At 48.9% G+C, this 16,268-nt stretch overlaps 1 protein-coding gene across 5 annotated transcripts in view; it reads right to left on the bottom strand.

Annotated features, from left to right (window-relative positions):
* Nucleotides 1-16,268, bottom strand: part of C1QTNF4 (C1q and TNF related 4) — a 131,842-nt gene that overhangs the window by 9,758 nt on the left and 105,816 nt on the right. For 4 of the 5 annotated variants that reach the window (XM_069623092.1, XM_069623093.1, XM_069623094.1 and 1 more), the window contains one exon: nucleotides 4,583-4,826. The exons of the other annotated variant lie outside the window; for it this stretch is intronic. The gene's annotated coding sequence lies outside the window, so the exon portion shown is untranslated. The remainder of the gene's footprint in view (nucleotides 1-4,582; nucleotides 4,827-16,268) is intronic. 5 annotated transcript variants of the gene reach the window in all.

Genomic DNA, 16,268 nt, shown 5'->3' with positions numbered 1-16,268 from the left:
CCTTGTTTAAAAAATAAACATATGTAAAAAAAAAAAAAAATGATTCTTAAAGAACTTGATTCACCCTTAGCTCCATTAGACCAGTGCAACACAGATTCCTCATGGTGTACTAACATCCAGAAAGCTCTCCTTGATAAAGTCTCATTTCTACAAACTAATATCAATAAAAAAAAATTTAGTATCATCCCAGATCCTGAACTAAACTTAGCATTTAACATCACAACCTGAACACATCCTGCCAAACCATTCAGCTTCTCTCCACTCACTACATGGGAAGTAGAAAATATCATTAAAAAGCTTAAACCTTCCAATTGTCAAGGTGACTCCTGTCCAGCACCCATAAATAAAGAGGCGGCCCACAAACTTGCCCCCTTTATCAGCACCTTCATAAACGCCTCCTTTAAATCTGGGATTTGTACCAAACAATCTCAAGGATGCCTGGGTCATCCCCTTAATTAAAAAACCTACACTTGATCCTAGTAACCTGGCCAATAATAGACCTATTACAATGGTACCCTTCCTTCTAAAAATTCTGGACGGGGCAGCATAATTACAAATTCAGGCTTACCTCGAATCAAACAAACTTTTTTGCCTTCGGTAATCGGGCTTCCGTCCAAAACACAGAACTGCTCTTATTGACTTAAAAACACAAATTGAGGATCTAAAAGATAAAGGTAACCTGGTGTAGAGTAAAGGACCTTAAGAAGTCCCGAAGGAAGTCCCCGGGGGAAGTGCTGCTCACGGCATTCTGAGCCGGCAGGCAGGAGAGCAGGAAGCTGCCTCGCAGCTCTCCACACAACCTCCTGCTTAAACAATAGAGACTTCCTGAGCATTGAAACCACAAGAGGACTTTATCACTTACATCAATAGATATACTAATGTATGTTGGAAGATCATTATTACGTGTTAACAGTGTTTGTGCTAAAGTAAAATAAAGGCACATAAACACAACCTTCGGGCTTGGTGGCATCATTGACATTCCAGTACACCTGGCCCTACTTCTATTGCTTCATCTATCGCAGCTTTTGATTTGGTCAATCACCAAATTCTGTGCCAACACCCCAAAACTGCTGCCCACTTCTCAGACAAAGCTACTTCCTGGATTAGTTCATTTTTAGCAAACAGAACTATGTGTCTTTTTCACCGACCGCCTCTGCCGAACCATCTCCTGTCTTATGTTGGCTCGGGTGTCTCTCCTACACTTTACAATGTATTTACTAAGCCCCTTTTGATATTCTCGACTATCTGGGTGTCACCTACACCAATTATGCAGATGACACCCAGATACTCCTCCCTATCACAGGCAATCATGCTATTGACTCCAAAGCACTTAATGATGTTTATTCGTCATCCAGGCTTGGATGGCACATCATGGATTGTGCTTAAATGATGAGAAAACCGAGCTACTCATCCTAGGTTCTCCCACCAGACTCAGTAAATTGGACCATACCTTTAAATCCTTTACCATTGACGGGATTACCATTAACGTCTCTAAGGATATAAAAACATTAGGTATTTACCTTGACTCCACTTTGTCACTCACAAGACAAACAAATGCTGTTGTATCTGCCTCAGCCTACACCTACAAGCTTATAACAGCATGCAGACCGTTTTCTATCTGCCCTCAACTGCATCATCCTAGCGAGAACTCTTGTTATGGCACAAATTGATTATTGTACTAGCCAAATAAACATTAACAAACTCCAAGTTACCCAGAACAAAGCCATAAGGGCTGCCCTTAATATTCTCAGGAAAACACACATCTCTGACACGTGACGGAGCCTCCACTGGCTCCCTATTGCCTCGAGAATACCACTTAAAACACTTGCACTCACTCGCAAATCCAAATCTAACCAGGCACCTATCTACCTGGCCAACCGTTTCACTACCCACATTCCCAACAGACCCTTAAGATCTGCACAAGCCCATTCTCTGGTAATACCGAGATTTAAGCTCCAGAAAGCAGGGGGATCTAGCTTCCCAGTCCTTGCTGCCAAACTCTGGAACACATTACCCTCTACACTGAGAGCCGTACCATCTTACCTGACATTCAAGAATAAAGTCAAATCCTGGCTCATCGAGAAAGACCAGACCTCAGCCAGTTTGTAACTACTGCACATCCACCTTTCTTCGCTCTCCTCTGCATGTCCATACACCACCATTGTCACTAATTGTGCCTTTCTGTAAATATTTTCCCCAAGATTCTGATATACAGCCTTCCTTGTAACATTGTAAATTTGCCGTCCACTTTTGTATCTTGACACTATTGTAAATTCTTTGCCATTCTATGTACCTCCTTTGCTACCCTTCCCTAAGAAATGCGCCCAGATGCCTGAGGGCCTGGCGCGCAATACAAATAAAATAAATACAAATGAGAACACACATATGTGAGAAAATGCAGAAATTCAAGAACACACAAACAAGAGAATGTGCAGAGAGATACAAGAGCACAAAGAAACAAAGAGACACAAGAACACGTAGAGGCAAAATCAGACAGAATTGAGAACGAAAAAATTCTCACAAAAAAATATGATGCATTTTGGCATTGAGGTTTTGCATAGCAAAACTATGATCTTTTTTTAAAAAACAGCGCAGAAATACAAAGAGACTTCAATTGCCAGAAACTTAACACACCCCGGAAACATGTTAAACACCCATATATACAAGAGCACAATTAGACAGGAACACACACACGAACATGCAGAGACATGAGAACATGAAGAGACAAAGGAACACAGAAAGAAGACAACACATAGAGAAAAAAAAACACACAACGATTAGAGCATGCAGCTAGAGCTACAAGCATGACCGCAAGCATCTAAGTAAATATAGGTATGCCCATATGCGCTTCGTCACGCTATCCCAGGCGGCGCAAAGGCTGGGGGCTCCATAGGGATCCATTGTAAACGCTGGCTGCCATGCGTACGTGGCAGGCTGCGTTTCCTCAGCATACACGCTAGTACGCCGCCTTTTGCTCACACCTTTTGCACTCCACCATGCAAATGATGAAAATTCAGTGGCGGGGTCCCACTTGCGTGTACGTTTATACGTTACGGATCACTGCCACAGAATTACACCAGACCACGCAGAGATATTATAAGTATAAGCCCCAGAAATCGAAATGCACACACAGACCAAAATGGGTGGAGGCACCGAAACCCACAGAGACACCTGAAAACACCGGAACGACAAAACACGCCGAGAAACCTGAACATGTATGGACAACAAAATGGCCAGACCTCAAAACATGCAGGGGAACAGAAACACAACACAACACTAGAATCTCAGAATGAGCAGAGACACCAAAGAACAAAGAGGCACAGGTCATGCAGAGACACCAGAACAATGACATCACACGAAACACCAGAATGCGCACATCTAACTAGATAGAAGCACACGAAACACATAGAAACACCAAATACACAGACACAACAAGAAGAAGGCAGCCATGGAAGGTTTGCTAGAAGCCATAAGTAGATCAGGGTCTACAGTGTGGCGCCGTGAATGGACTCACTGTGCATGTAGAGTGTTACAACATTCCACATACATAAAACAAAGCCTAAACACTGACCTTCTACAGGAATGTGGCACTCAAGTTCAGAAGCTGAGACTGAACACAGCACCATGAGTGCAACAACCCACTATGCAAAGAAAAGAAGAGTGGAATGTGGAGGAAGAGTGAAGGAATGGTGAAGGGAGGCAATGGCAGGTGGAGAGCGGGTGATCTTACCTGACGCCATCTCATATACCAACAGGCGGGGTGTTGCTAGGTCTGGAAAAGATCAGGGGCTAAGCTAATGTCGGGACTGGCGGGACTCGGGGCTAGCTAGCATGTTGGTTGTAGCAACTGAGCTTCAACCAAAAGACCTGGGGCTATAGCCCCCTCAGGCTCCCCCTAGCAACGCCTCTGCCAACAGGCATTGCAAGCTATGTGTCATTAGAAACAACTCTGTAGTCTTACCAACTAGAGAGAAAAGAAGCATGTGCAAGAACAGAAAGGCAGAAAAGGGGGCATGAAGGAGTGGAGAGAGGGAGAGGGGAGATCACGAGTGTGGTAAGGCAGGCACCGAAAAGAAAAGTGGCCCACATTTTATATCAAAATTCGTGAAATGCTTTTCAAGGCCCATGACTGGCAGAAACGGTGGTAAATGATACAATGTAAATGAAATAGGCCAGTAACATTGGTCAAAAATACCAAATGAGCAGTTCATTAAGTTATGGTACTAGCCCACATCAGCCCACAGAACCGGCCCACAATGACCAGTCACAGTGGCCTTTTGGGCATTGCACTATAAGCCAGTCTGGAAATGTGAAAAGGCAGACAGACGGACAAATAAATGGATTGAGAAGAAAAGAAAAAGTGGGTTGAGTGCGAGAGGATAGAGAAGTGTTACAGGAGTGGGCGAGGCAGTCGGGAAAAAAGGGAGTGTTTTGAAATGTGGGGAAAGTGAATGAGAGGAAACAGTTTAGAGACAGGGAAAAGAACAGGAGTAGACATGTGGACGAAGAGCGTGAAGCCATGGAGAAGAAGAGGAAGAGTTGAGACAGGGTGGAATGAGCACAATGTAAAAAAGGGGTTTACCTTGAGCGTAGGCAACAAGACTTATATGTCTGTAAATGTTCTCCAAGCTCAGACCAGGGTATGCTTCGTCTCCAGACCAGGTTATGATACTTCTCCAGACCAGCTGAAGCAATGTCTGCAAGGGAGAAGAACCAGAGGTGTTCTGGATCTCGCTCACTTCCAACCGTAGGCGAGTACGCCAGTCTTCCACTGGAGTTGGCGAGCAGTTCAAAGTCTGGAGTTACAGCGCCATCTTCGAATGCATCTGCAACAACAAGAAAATGAAGAGCGAGTGCCTTGGTAGCTTGACTAGCTATGCAGGACATTGACCTTGGAAAGAACATAGCCACACCATTTACATTCCGCTCTGTGTATGGAAATGAGTGGCTCAGAACGTCAGTAACTGCTCTGTGCATTCTTCTCCACCCTCACTTAAACCACCTAAAATGGACCTATTGATGCTGCCCGTGGCCAAGCCTATCCCTAGTCTCCACCCTCACTTAAACCACCTAAAATGGACCTATTGATGCTGCCCGTGGCCAAGCCTATCCCTAGTCTCCACCCTCACTTAAACCACCTAGAATTGACCTATTGATGCTGCCCGTGGCCAAGCCTATCCCTAGTCTCCACCCTCACTTAAACCACCTGGAATGGACCTATTGATGCTGCCCGTGGCCAAGCCTATCCCTAGTCTCCACCCTCACTTAAACCACCTAGAATGGACCTATTGATACTGCTCATGGCCAAGTCTACCCATAGTCTTCACCCTCACATAAACCACCTCAGAAGGGACCTATTGATACTGCCCATGGCCAAGTCTATCCATAGTCCTCACCCTCACTTAAACCCTCTGGAATGTACCTATTGATGCTGCCCATGGCCAGGCCTATCCCTGGTCTCCACCCTCACTTAAACGACACAGAATGGACCTATTGATCCTGCCCATGGCTAAGCCTATCCATAGTCTCCACCATCACTTAAACCACCTATAAGGGACCTATTGATGCTACCCATGGCCAAGCCTATCCCTATTCTTCACCCTCACTTAAACCACCTGGAATAAACGTATTGATGCTGCCCATGGCCAAGCCTATCCCTAGTTTCCACCCTCACTTAAGCCACCTAGAATGGACCTATTGATGCTGGCCACGGCCAAGCATATCCCTAGTCTCAACTTCAGGTCCTGCCTACTCAGATGTATGTTGGGCCCTCCTCCCACACCTTAACCTGGATAACTATTTATCATGAGTCAATAACCATGATGTAGTATCAATCACACTTTAATGCTCTTACCCCATGCCCACATTCACACCCTGTCGACAGCAGACATGGTGACTTCAGGGCTGAAGCCCAGATAGAATACCCACAAAAAGAGTCAGGTTGTGGCAGACACACGTGTTGCTAGGACTGGAAAGGATCTGGGGCTACGCTAATGTCGGGACTCTGGGCTAGCTAGTAGCTAGCCTTTTGGTTGTAGACCGTGAGCTTCTATCCAGGGCTACAACCAAAAGATCCAGGGCTATAGCCCCCCCCAAGAACCCTAGTGACGCCTCTGGTGGCAGACCGTTTTCTGCAACGCCGGTATGCGCTGCTGGTTCTTTGTGTGAATTAAGAATTGTTTGGGATCCTTCCCGCTTTCAAAACTTCATGGAGGTCAATGGGCCAGTATTCATGGCTCTCACTGTAAAGGATCCAACACCTCACTAACTTGATGCACACCGGCAATCAATGGAGCCTCCCGCCAAGTGGATAGTGGCAGAACCTATAATGCCATGCAGGTGAAGGCAGAACTCCAGTTCACAGTGTCCAAGGCCTTAAACCTCTTCTCTGCACACTGACCCAGCTCTTCTTTCTAACCGGAGAGCCCATCGGCCTTGGACTACCCTAGGCAAGTAGTGCAGGTGCAAAGCCCCAGCTATAGGGTTCTATTTTAGCATGGGTGCACTGGCCTCCAAACATAGCCCACATTCTCCTGGGCCAGCGTGAGGAGCTGGGGATTGGTCTGGAAGGCCAGTGGAGTGTTTGAGGGTGAGGAGAGTGACATGGCGTGTCTGCTTTTGCAAAGCGCTTTTCATTCTCCTGGGCCAGCGTGAGGAGCTAGGGATTGGTTTGGAAGGCCAGTGGAGTGTTTGAGGGTGAGGAGAGTGACATGGCGTGTCTGCTTTTGCAAAGCGCTTTTCATTCTCCTGGGCCAGCGTGAGGAGCTAGGGATTGGTCTGGAAGGCCAGTGGAGTGTTTGAGGGTGAGGAGAGTGACATGGCGTGTCTGCTTTTGCAAAGCGCTTTTCATTCTTCTGGGCCAGCGTGAGGAGCTAGGGATTGGTCTGGAAGGCCAGTGGAGTGTTTGAGGGTGAGGAGAGTGACATGGCGTGTCTGCTTTTGCAAAGCGCTTTTCATTTTCCTGGGCCAGCGTGAGGAGCTAGGGATTGGTCTGGAAGGCCAGTGGAGTGTTTGAGGGTGAGGAGAGTGACATGGCGTGTCTGCTTTTGCAAAGCGCTTTTCATTCTCCTGGGCCAGTGTGAGGAGCTAGGTATTGGTCTGGAAGGCCAGTGGAGTGTTTGAGGGTGAGGAGAGTGACATGGCGTGTCTGCTTTTGCAAAGCGCTTTTCATTCTCCTGGGCCAGCGTGAGGAGCTAGGGATTGGTCTGGAAGGCCAGTGGAGTGTTTGAGGGTGAGGAGAGTGACATGGCGTGTCTGCTTTTGCAAAGCGCTTTTCATTCTCCTGGGCCAGCGTGAGGAGCTAGGGATTGGTCTGAAAGGCCAGTGGAGTGTTTGAGGGTGAGGAGAGTGACATGGCGTGTCTGCTTTTGCAAAGCGCTTTTTGGTTCATTATGAACAGACTTCATGATGAGGGAGAGCACCATGTGAACGAGATAAAGTACAGGTTTAGTGGAAAAAAGAGCAGTAAGAATTCGTTTAAAAGTCATACAATGTGTATCATCCTTTCATGATTGCTTACTGTCAAGTTTTATTCGAAAACATGGACTGAAAACAACTGAATATAAAATAAAAGCAGAATGACATCTACGCAATGTGCCATCATTTTCGCCCATTTGTCTCAAAAGTACATGGATCACAGCCGCGTTGTGCAGTCTTTGTTAGCACGTCTCTATTTACCCACACTAAGGCATGTGGCGGCAGTTATTTGCCCAACATCAGGCAACTTGGCCCAAGTGGGGCTGCCATGATCGGATCCCATGTTGTCTGATTCCAAAGATGAGTGGATAGGATGGACAGATGGATAGGGTGATGGGCGTGTCCCTCTCCCACACCTGCTTCTCTCTTCCCCCTCACTTTTACCCTTTTTCCCTCTTGTTGCTGCCCACATTACGGCTGCTGGAGCACAATACGCCAACTTCTCCGACAAAGTATCAGCATTGGAAGACCACTCAGCTCGCGATTGCCGCAGTATAAAACGTGTTTAACATAGCATAGAATAGCATGGAAGGTACGGGTGGATAGGGAGAACCAAGGAAGGGGTCAAGGGCTGGATCCAGTGAAAGAGTGGATTCGGCGAAAGGGGCATGGTAGAGAGATGGGATGAATGGGCAGAGAAATAAAGGGTGATAGCATAGATCAATCATGGCTAGATAGAACTGATGGCAATGCTAACAAAAACATCTTTTATAGGGCTTCTTGTCGGATTCCTAGCACTTCTAAAAGTTGGCATAATTGCTGTTATGTTACTCTGTGTAATTACTCTATTTCTTGACCTAGGAGGGATGAAGTGCTGAGTCGACCGTGCACGCACTGGAACTTGTAAAGATCAGGCTGGCCCCATAGCAGAGACGAGTGCCTAACTCGCTGAGCTATCCAATCAGACATCTGGATAGATATTGTGTATCAGAGAGGACCTTATCTCTAGGCTTGCATGCTGGAGCAGGCCCGGCAGCCCATAAGCTTGTCTGTGGTCAGAGCAGACCTTGCATCTAGGCCTTTGTCACAGAGCGAGACCTGTCCTAAAGATTGTGTATTAGAGGTGACCCATCTGTTGGCTTGTATACAGTAGCGGGCCCTTCCGCCCGTAGGTTTGTGTGTACTCAGAGCAAGGCCTCATCTTGTGTATCAGAGAGGACCTTATCTATAGGCTTGCATGCTGCAGTGGGTCCTGCTGCTCATAAGCTTGTGGATCTCAGATTGAGCCCTGTCCCTAAACTCAGGGCTTTAAGTGTGCCAGAGCTAGCCAGGGCTCAGCCCTGTCAGTCTGCAAATGTTGCCCTTGAGCCAGGGCTCTGCCAGGGTTCTCCGAACTGACCTCCCTCACCAGATTTATTTAAAATATGAGTGGCAATACTTCTCTTTGCCAGTAGATGTGACCTTCAGTAATGTTTAGAATCACAACATCAGTTAAAGATGTGTCAAATTCGGTACTTTTAAAACAGGACAGGGAAATTATAAGAGAATACACTGTTTGATTTTTGCCACACATTGGATGAACACAAACAGCCTCAAGCTCAATCCAGGCAAAACTGAAATTATTATTTCCGAAAATGGGGAAAGCAACCACTACATCCCATGGCTGGCAGAACCAGGAACAGCACCAACACCATCAACCGCAGTAAACAACCTAGTAGTCCTGATGGGCAACGAACTAACACTAGAACTGCAAGTAAACGCAATCATCAAGAAATGCTTCTTCCTCCTGCACACAGTAAAAATGATCCTACTGTTCCTCTCCTTCACCCATAAAACACTCACCATCATCTCCCTCATCATGTCCAGAATAGACAACACCAACATTCTAGACCTAGGAATGCCGGAACGCCTCCTAAACAAACTACAACGTATACAAAGCGCAACGGGCAGACTCCTGCTCAAACTACCACGAACAAAACACAATACCCCTGTGCAGAAAACGCTACACAGGATACCAATAAATCAACAAATATGGTTCAACTAATGTGCATAACGCACAGAGCAATCCACGGCCAAGGAGTGAGTTCCTGCAAAAGAAAATAACCATCTACCTTCCAGCAAAACCACTCAGATCAACCAACGATGTTCGCTTAGAACCGAAACCATACAACAAATGAACATTCGGAGGGTCATCTTTCTCTCACTTGGTAGCAAAAACCTGGAAATGCCTCCCATAAAACATATGCAATACAACGGATCACCTGAAATTCTGAAAACTACTTAATATCTGGCTCTTCACACTGGAATCAGAAGGGAACGACTAAGAAAACAAAGACCATGCTAGGAAACAGCTGGGTTACACAAACCAACACAGGCAACCAAGGAGTACCAGGGCACGAAACCTGATCGGTAGGGACCCCCAGAAACCCCCAAAAGAAACCCAGCGAGGGAAAAATACCCCATCACCGAATGATCCCTAGGGCGAGGGCAGGCTAGGGTGCATCAACCTCTCATGCCCATATACCGCTAGAAATCTACAGAGGAAAGCTAAGTAATCTCCAACACACATGGCAACCACAGATGATGAGCACAGAAGTCCAAAACGAGAAGGTAAGGCAAAACCCACTAACAAAACTCTAAAAACCTCAATTTTCTGCATACGCTTATCCAACGCAAACACACAAAACCACATCTGTGCACAGCAATCCACACGCACCTCACCAAACTGCAAGAACATACAAACAACACATAACCATGCACAACAGCACATGGGAATGGCACTGACCCAGAAATCGCACCTAAACTCAGCGAACCCTGAAAATCTAAGTGAGGCTGCCAACTGGACAATTTCTCACTCTACCTATCCCCGCTATACCCTGCTAACCCCCACACCCATCCCCCTCAAAGCCTCCTTTTTCAGATCCGCCAGAGCACCAGGGGACCACTCAGGTGATGATAGTGCGCAGTACAAATTCCCTTTAACATTAACATTATTATCATTAGAATGTTTTTAATTAGTATGTATGAATAATGGATTTCTTTCAGAAGAACTGTGGTATTGCATGGTGCACTGACCCCTTTTGATTTGATATTCTGTTTCATATTTGAATATATCTATTTTGGTCAAACTTTACACACACATTAACCATATTTAAATAAATACATCTTTTAAACCAGTATTTTTTCCCTTTCATTGTAAACTCGATTGGCTCTGTTAGGTCACTCCTTTAACTACACAGGCCACTCCTCTTTTAACACTTAATAAGCAACTTGAGATTTGAGGTGGCGCGAGGCCCTTTTTAGGCTCTGGCCCCAAATATTGCATCACAATGCATTAGAGCCCCCCTCTATTTTGTATCCCACTTAAAGCACTGCCCAAGCTCGTCTATCACTGCCTAAGCTTGTGTCGGACCCTGACTCTAGGCTTGCATGCTGGAGTGGGGCCCTTTTGCGCATAAGCTTGTGTGTGCCATTACAGGCCCTGGTATCTAGGCTTTGTGTCCGAGAGAGCCTGGGCCCCTGTCTCTAAGATGGTCTCTAGGTTTCAGTGCTGAAGCAGACTTTGCTGCCCATAAACCTTTGTGTGTGTTGTAGTGGACATCCCATGCCACCCCCTTCCAGCCCTGCATCTTGGATGTTGTGTCGGTGCAGACCCATGCCCAAGCTTGTGTATTAGAGCAGCCCCGTCTCTAGGCTTTCGGCGTTGTCTCTAGGTTTGCATGCTGGAGCTGAGCCTCGATGCAGAGCAGGCCCTTCATCCAGGATGTTGTGTCAGTGCAGCTCTGTGCCTAAGCTTGTGTATCAGAGCTGCCTGTTTCTCGGCTACTAGGTTTGCGTGCTGGAGCTAAGCCTCGATGCAGAGCAGGTCCTTCATCTAGGATGTTGTGTCAGTGCAGCCAGTGCCCAAGCTTGTGTATCAGAGCGGCCCGTCTTTCGGCTTGCAAAGCCGTCTCTAGGTTTGTGTGCTGGTGCTGAGCGTTGTTGCAGAGCAGGCCCTGCATCTAAGCTGTTGTGTCGGAGCAGCTCTGTGCCCAACCTTGTGTATCAGAGCGACCCGTCTCTAGGTTTGTATGCTTGACCTGAGCCTCGATGCAGAGCATGCCCTTCATCTAGGATGTTGTGTCGGTGGAGCCCTGTGCCCAAGCTTGTGTATCAGAGCGGCCCAGTCTCTAGGCATGCAGCGCTGTCTCTAGGTTTGCGTGCTGGAGCTGGGCCTCGATGCAGAGCAGGTCCTTCATCTAGGATGTTGTATCGGTGCAGCCCTGTGCCCAAGCTTGTGCATCAGTGCGACCCGTCTTTAGGCTTGCAAAGCCGTCTCTAGGTTTGCATGCTGGAGCTGAGCCTCGATGCAGAGCAGGCCCTTCATCTAGGATGTTGTGACGGTGGAGCCCTGTGCCCAAGCTTGTGTATCAGAGCGGCCCGTCTCTCGGCTTGCAAAGCCGTCTCTAGGTTTGCATGCTGGAGCTAAGTCTCGATGCAGAGCAGGCCCTTCATCTAGGATGTTTTGCCGGTGCAGCCCTGTGCCCAAGCTTGTGTATCAGAGCGGCCCGTCTCTCGGCTTCTAGGTTTGCGTGCTGGAGCTGAGCCTCGATGCAGAGCAGGTCCTTCATCTAGGATGTTGTGTTAGTTCAGCCCAGTGCCCAAGCTTGTGTATCAGAGCGGCCCGTGTTTCGGCTTGCAATGCCGTCTCTAGGTTTGCATGCTGGAGCTGAGCCTCGATGCAGAGCAGACCCTTCATCTAGGATGTTGTTTTGGAGCAGCCCTGTGCCCAAGCTTGTGTATCGTTGCGGCCCGTCTTTAGGCTTGCAAAGCCGTCTCTAGGTTTGCATGCTGGAGCTGAGCCTCGATGCAGAGCAGGCCCTTCATCTAGGATGTTGTGTCGGTGGAGCCCTGTGCCCAAGCTTGTGTATCAGAGCGGCCCGTCTCTCGGCTTGCAAAGCCGTCTCTAGGTTTGCATGCTGGAGCTGAGTCTCGATGCAGAGCAGGCCCTTCATCTAGGATGTTTTGTCGGTGCAGCCCTGTGCCCAAGCTTGTGTATTCGAGCGGCCCCGTCTCTAGGCTTTCGGTGTCGTCTCTAGGTTTGCATGCTGGAGCTGAGCCTCGATGTAGAGCAGGCCCTTCATCCAGGATGTTGTGTCAGTGCAGCTCTGTGCCTAAGCTTGTGTATCAAAGCTGCCCGTTTCTCAGGTACTAGGTTTGTGTGCTGGAGCTGAGCCTCTATGCAGAACAGGTCCTTCATCTAGGATGTTGTGTCAGTGCAGCCCAGTGCCCAAGCTTGTGTATCAGAGCAGCCTGTCTTTCGGCTTGCAAAGCCGTCTCTAGGTTTGTGTGCTGGTGCTGAGCGTTGTTGCAGAACAGGCCCTGCATCTAAGCTGTTGTGTCGGAGCAGCTCTGTGCCCAACCTTGTGTATCAGTGCGGCCCGTCTCTAGGTTTGCAAAGCCGTCTCTAGGTTTGTATGCTTGAGCTGAGCCTTGATGCAGAGCAGGCCCTTCATCTAGGATGTTGTGTCGGTGGAACCCTGTGCCCAAGCTTGTGTATCAGAGCGGCCCGTCTCTCGGCTTGCAAAGCCGTCTCTAGGTTTGCATGCTGGAGCTAAGTCTCGATGGAGAGCAGGCCCTTCATCTAGGATGTTGTGTCAGTTCAGCCCTGTGCCCAAGCTTGTGGATCAGAGCGGCCCGTGTCTCGGCTTCTAGGTTTGTGTGCTGGAGCTGAGCCTCGATGCAGAGCAGGTCCTTCATCTAGGATGTTGTGTCAGTTCAGCCCAGTGCCCAAGCTTGTGGATCAGAGCGGCCCGTCTTTCGGCTTGCAAAGCCGTCTCTAGGTTTGTGTGCTGGTGCTGAGCGTTGTTGCAGAGCAGGCCCTGCATCTAAGCTGTTGTGTCGGAGCAGCTCTGTGCCCAACCTTGTGTATCAGTGCGGCCCGTCTCTAGGCTTGCAAAGCAGTCTCTAGGTTTGTATGCTTGAGCTGAGCCTCGATGCAGAGCAGGCCCTTCATCTAGGATGTTGTGTCGGTGGAGCCCTGTGCCCAAGTTTGTGTATCAGAGCGGCCCGTGTTTCGGCTTGCAATGCCGTCTCGAGGTTTGCATGCTGGAGCTGAGTCTCGATGCAGAGCAGACCCTTCATCTCGGATGTTGTGTTGGAGCAGCCCTGTGCCCAAGCTTGTGTATCAGTGCGGCCCGTCTTTAGGCTTGCAAAGCCGTCTCTAGGTTTGCATGCTGGAGCTGAGCCTCGATGCAGAGCAGGCCCTTCATCTAGGATGTTGTGTCAGTGCAGCTCAGTGCCCAAGCTTGTGTATCAGAGCGGCCCGTTTCGGCTTGCAAAGCTGTCTCTAGGTTTGCATGCTGGAGCTGAGTCTCGATGCAGTGCAGGCCCTTCATCTAGGATGTTTTGTTGGTGCAGCCCTGTACCCAACCTTGTGTAACAGAACGGCCCAGTCTCTAGGCATGCAGCGCTGTCTCTAGGTTTGCGTGCTGGAGCTGGGCCTCGATGCAGAGCAGGTCCTTCATCTAGGATGTTGTATCGGTGCAGCCCTGTGCCAAAGCTTGTGTATCAGTGCGACCCATCTTTAGGCTTGCAAAGCCGTTTCTAGGTGTGCATGCTGGAGCTGAGCCTCGATGCAGAGCATGCCCTTCATCTAGGATGTTGTGTCGGTGGAGCCCTGTGCCCAAGCTTGTGCATCAGAGCGGCCCGTCTCTCGGCTTGCAAAGCCGTCTCTAGGTTTGCATGCTGGAGCTAAGTCTCGATGCAGAGCAGGCCCTTCATCTAGTATGTTTTGTCGGTGCAGCCCTGTGCCCAAGCTTGTGTATCAGAGTGGCCCGTCTCTCGGCTTCTAGGTTTGTGTGCTGGAGCTGAGCCTCAATGCAGAGCAAGTCCTTCATCTAGGATGTTGTGTCAGTTCAGCCCAGTGCCCAAGCTTGTGTATCAGAGCGGCCCGTGTTTCGGCTTGCAATGCCGTCTCTAGGTTTGCATGCTGGAGCTGAGCCTCGATGCAGAGCAGACCCTTCATCTAGGATGTTGTATTGGTGCAGCCCTGTGCCCAAGTTTGTGTATCAGAGCGGCCCGTGTTTCGGCTTGCAATGCCGTCTCGAGGTTTGCATGCTGGAGCTGAGTCTCGATGCAGAGCAGACCCTTCATCTCGGATGTTGTGTTGGAGCAGCCCTGTGCCCAAGCTTGTGTATCAGTGCGGCCCGTCTTTAGGCTTGCAAAGCCGTCTCTAGGTTTGCATGCTGGAGCTGAGCCTCGATGCAGAGCAGGCCCTTCATCTAGGATGTTGTGTCAGTGCAGCTCAGTGCCCAAGCTTGTGTATCAGAGCGGCCCGTTTCGGCTTGCAAAGCTGTCTCTAGGTTTGCATGCTGGAGCTGAGTCTCGATGCAGTGCAGGCCCTTCATCTAGGATGTTTTGTTGGTGCAGCCCTGTACCCAACCTTGTGTAACAGAACGGCCCAGTCTCTAGGCATGCAGCGCTGTCTCTAGGTTTGCGTGCTGGAGCTGGGCCTCGATGCAGAGCAGGTCCTTCATCTAGGATGTTGTATCGGTGCAGCCCTGTGCCAAAGCTTGTGTATCAGTGCGACCCATCTTTAGGCTTGCAAAGCCGTTTCTAGGTGTGCATGCTGGAGCTGAGCCTCGATGCAGAGCATGCCCTTCATCTAGGATGTTGTGTCGGTGGAGCCCTGTGCCCAAGCTTGTGCATCAGAGCGGCCCGTCTCTCGGCTTGCAAAGCCGTCTCTAGGTTTGCATGCTGGAGCTAAGTCTCGATGCAGAGCAGGCCCTTCATCTAGTATGTTTTGTCGGTGCAGCCCTGTGCCCAAGCTTGTGTATCAGAGTGGCCCGTCTCTCGGCTTCTAGGTTTGTGTGCTGGAGCTGAGCCTCAATGCAGAGCAAGTCCTTCATCTAGGATGTTGTGTCAGTTCAGCCCAGTGCCCAAGCTTGTGTATCAGAGCGGCCCGTGTTTCGGCTTGCAATGCCGTCTCTAGGTTTGCGTGCTGGAGCTGGGCCTCGATGCAGAGCAGGTCCTTCATCTAGGATGTTGTATTGGTGCAGCCTGTGCCCAAGCTTGTGCATCAGTGCGACCCGTCTTTAGGCTTGCAAAGCCGTCTCTAGGTTTGCATGCTGGAGCTGAGCGTAGATGCAGAGCAGGCCCTTCATCTAGGATGTTTTGTCGGTGCAGCCCTGTGCCCAAGCTTGAGTATCAGAGCGGCCCTGTCTCTAGGATTGGTACGTGCCGGCTTGCGTGCCAGAGTTGAACCCTGTGGCCATAAGTCTGCCTGTGTCCGCAGGCCCTGCACCCACGCCGCTGTGTCGGAGTAGCCCTGTTCCTAAGCTTGTTTATCAGAGGGGCTCTGCATTTAGCCAAGCATGCAGAAGCAGGCCCTGCTACCCAGGTGTGTTGGGCCCCAATTAAACATGATGGTTGGGAGCCCCCTGCTGAGAATGAAAATAGTTGGAAACATCCATGGGGTGCATACATTACAATGGCAACAAAGATAAGGTTAATAGCCACCAATTATCACAAGACTGTCAGCCAGCAGGGAGCTTAAACACTAAATGCCCACTGAAGAGCTCCAAACCCTTCTTTGTCAGCAAGTGACAGAAGTGGAGGATCCAGTGTTAGAAGGCAATGAGGTGATAACACTTCTGTATATCCCATGGGAAGAGAAAACACGGTTTGTAATGCGAGCGCCGCAAAGCATATTTTAAGCCCCAGAACGAAAATATAGAAATTAATTTTTTGCTGTGTTCAGGGGTCGAAGTGGGCAGGGGAGGTTGGGAGTGGTACTCCTCTACTTTTTAAAGCAAAGTTTTACTGTTAGTTTACTTTTATTTTAAAAAAGAAACCGTTCTGGAATTGTTTTG

Source organism: Ambystoma mexicanum, chromosome 11, assembly GCF_040938575.1.
Source record: "Ambystoma mexicanum isolate Mex_15411 chromosome 11, UKY_AmexF1_1, whole genome shotgun sequence".
Classification (NCBI taxonomy): domain Eukaryota; kingdom Metazoa; phylum Chordata; class Amphibia; order Caudata; family Ambystomatidae; genus Ambystoma; species Ambystoma mexicanum.
Note: the sequence above shows the minus strand (reverse complement) of the source record. Positions and strands in the feature narration are given on the sequence as shown.